Source organism: Dipodomys merriami, unplaced genomic scaffold (genome assembly GCF_024711535.1).
Source record: "Dipodomys merriami isolate MVZ:Mamm:240054 unplaced genomic scaffold, mDipMer1.0.p SCAF_54, whole genome shotgun sequence".
In the NCBI taxonomy this organism is placed as follows: Eukaryota; Metazoa; Chordata; class Mammalia; order Rodentia; family Heteromyidae; genus Dipodomys; species Dipodomys merriami.
In genome coordinates, this window is record NW_027206113.1 from 8,989,902 (window position 1) to 8,992,865 (window position 2,964).

General features: G+C 34.1%; 1 non-coding gene across 1 annotated transcript; it reads right to left on the reverse strand.

Moving 5' to 3' along the window:
* Positions 1–2,175: 2,175 nt before the first annotated feature.
* LOC138811612 (U6 spliceosomal RNA) lies at positions 2,176–2,282 on the reverse strand. The gene has a single exon (XR_011367450.1). It is a non-coding gene; the product is annotated as a U6 spliceosomal RNA (small nuclear RNA).
* Between the last annotated feature and the right edge of the window lie 682 nt (positions 2,283–2,964).

A 2,964-nucleotide genomic window follows, 5' to 3' on the forward strand; every position in this document is an offset into this window, starting at 1 on the left:
GAGAAGTTATCCACCTGGCTTCCTTGAAAGCAGATCACAGTCAATTGATAACATTAGTTCTGGTTTCTCTCTACATGTAATGGTTTCTGTAATACATATGGAATTATATTTAGTATTAAAAATTGCTGACCAAACTCAAAGCTTATTCATAGAAACTTAATTATTTCACCAGTGTCATACCTCTTAATTCTTAAGATAATATTTGCTGTAATGCTAATGTTATTACCATTATAATGTTGGGAAAAATTTTAATTAAAGGCACTAAGTGCACGGTCCAAAGTCACACAATGAGGAAGGAAATCAGTCAAAGTTTCCAAAAGTCTTTCAGCAATACAAAAAAGGTAGGTAAAATCTCTCCATTCTCTTACACACTCAATTCAATATACATATTGTCCAAGAAATAATACCATAGCAATTGTTGCCAAGGGTGTTTGTTTTCTGCCACATTTTGTCTTCAACACAGACTGTGTTGGTGACATTGGGTTATCATGCACAGAGATGAGCTTATAAATTGAGGTCCAAAGAGAGCCAAATTTCTTCTGTTCCACATTTCCAGTTTCCTTTTTAAAAAGTAGTAAAATTTTTAAATATCATCACGTACTGTCTTTTAAGAATCCAAAAAGGAAATAAATTCACATATAATCACTCCAAAATGCTTTAAATGTAGATGATAAAACAAACACTCATGAAGTAAATTTTCTTCTACATTTAATATGTTTCTGAAAGCCTTGTGCTGGTTGGTCACCATTGTAATCCTGACTACTCAGGATATGTACTCAGAAGGCTGAGTTCTGTGGATAACATTTGGAAACCAATCAGAGCAAAAAATCATGACATTATTTTTCAAAAATTTTAATGAACTAGAAAAGAGCATGAATGGAGATGTAGCTAATATACTAGCTCACCAAACTAGAGGGGAAAGGCCTAGCAAGACCTTAAAGCCCTAAGTTCAAACTCTGAGCACGCCAACATGCAGGCACACACACATACACACACACTCACCCACTTATTCACGTCAGTGTTTTGCATTAATTTCTTAGTTAATGATATTATATGGGTATAATAGGGGAAATAAACTTTTCCATCTCGGAACATTTTTATATGTATTTTATTGTTAAAATACCATACAGAGGGGTTTCAGTTACATGAGCAAGGTAATGAGTCCATTTCCTCTCAGGCATTGTTACCTCCTCCTTTGTTTTTTCCCCCACCATCCCTTCCTCACACCTCTACAAGTACACTCCCCTTCATCCCCCCCAACCCCACCTAAATTGTAAAGTTCAACTTTCAACATAGTGTCTTGTGCATCTCATTGTCACAATGGGTCGACCAGTATTCCTAGTTAACCATTTTGTTTCTTCTTTCCCCTCCCCAATTAGCTAAGTGTATATACAAGATTCAGGTGCACCAAAATCAAATACAGTGAAAACAGAGGTTATACTGTGGGCGAGGAACATATAAAGAAACAATAAAATACATCGTACATTATAAATACGTTTGAAATAATAGCAAGCAAGAAAAAAACCCACTTGTGTACTTACTTTGGGGGTCATTTCATTTAACATCATCTTATATGGTCATATGCCCATAGCTTTTGACCTTTTCTGCTTATCTCAGACATATATTATTTATTGCAAATAAGGGAAACCATGGGACCTATGTTTCTTTGGACTTGGCTTACTTCACTAATATAATTTTTTCCAAGCCTTTCCATTTCCTAACAAATTGGGCAATGTCATTCTTTCAGATGGAGGTATAGAATTCCTATTCTCACACACACACACACACACACACACACACACACACACACACACACACACAATGGAAATCAATCAATCTATCTATCTATCTATTTATCTATCTATAACATTTTCTTGATCCATTCATGTACTGAGAGGCATCAATGTTGGTTCCATATTTTAGCTATGGTAAATAATGCTGCAATAAATATAGTAGTGCTAGTAGTTTTAGTATGGTCTTGTTTGTGATCATTTGGGTAAATGCCCAGAAGAAGTATTTGTTGGGTCATAGGGGAGCGCTATGTGGAATCTTTTGAGGAACCTTCATACTCCTTTCCGAAGTAGCTGAACAAGTTTACACTCCCACCCAAGAATGAAGTATGGTTCGAATGCAGTAGGGTTCCTTTCTGGCCACATCCACTCCATCGTCTGTTGTAAAAATATGGAACACTTCATGAATTTGCTTGTCATCTTTGCACAGGGGCCATGGTACTCTTCTCTGTATCATTTCAATTTTAGTGTATGTGCTGCCGAATTGAGCACAGAACATTTTTTATATATAAAGTGTAATTGATTTTCTTAAACTAAACAATTCAACAAAAAGTAAGTTCTAAAGAATTGTTGTGAAATTTTAAAACCATGTGTTTCTTATATAAGCACACATTTATGAATAAAGTCAAGATTGGCATGTCAAAAACAATATAATTCCAGATATTTGTTGTTCAAGAGATGTGTAAGAGGAGGAATTCAATTATTCTATACAAGGCACCTCTCATAATGAACATTGAAGCAAGTGTTAAGGTTTGTTAAAAGTTTTAATGTTTTAAATATTTTTAATTTTGGGAATTTGCTTATATATATGCCAAAATTAAGACTGTATGACAGGTCATAAAACTTTTCCATAAAGTATTTAAGATTTATTGTAGCAGCATATACTACTAAGTGTGTACATTTCAGAGTTTATAGAAATTTTACTAATGATAATTTGCAAATTCTTTGTGTAAAGAAGCAGAGTGAAGAGTTAAGACTTTGTTAATTCCACAGTTTCTGTTAAAACTTTAGGGCTTCCTTACATTATAGGTTAGCGAGGAACAAATGATGATATAAGCCATATACAGATGAGATGAGCCATAAATAATAATCTTAGTGGGAAACTTTAAAGACTACTCATAGCCTATAAAACTCTTATTGAACATCATAATCTTAGGCAGTTTTAAATGTACAG